Consider the following 363-nt stretch of genomic DNA (forward strand, 5'->3'; position numbering starts at 1 on the left):
TTTTGAATACAGATGGATTTGGGATGTTTTTATCCCAGGACAATATCTCCTTTTAGGGATGCGCTAAAAATATATTATCAAATTACTTTTCTTAAAATAGCCATAGGAGACGAAATAAACACTTTTCCTTGAGATTGTACGTCACAAAAGTTCCCGTCCCGAAACGGTTAAATATCGAAAATTCCGAATAAAAACCAAGGCGAATTTATACAGGGTGGTGTTGTTGGCGAATTTAGATTTTCGCCGCGGTACTTCCTAATGTCAAATTGATGTGTTTGTTGTAATATGAATTCGCCTTGTTTACAACAAACACAACATTTTGACATTAGGAAGTACCGCGGCGAAAATCTAAATTCGCCATCA

The sequence above is a fragment of the Rhagoletis pomonella genome, unplaced genomic scaffold (assembly GCF_013731165.1).
Source record: "Rhagoletis pomonella isolate Grant_MI unplaced genomic scaffold, Rhpom_1.0 Rhpom_scaffold_18897, whole genome shotgun sequence".
In the NCBI taxonomy this organism is placed as follows: Eukaryota; Metazoa; Arthropoda; class Insecta; order Diptera; family Tephritidae; genus Rhagoletis; species Rhagoletis pomonella.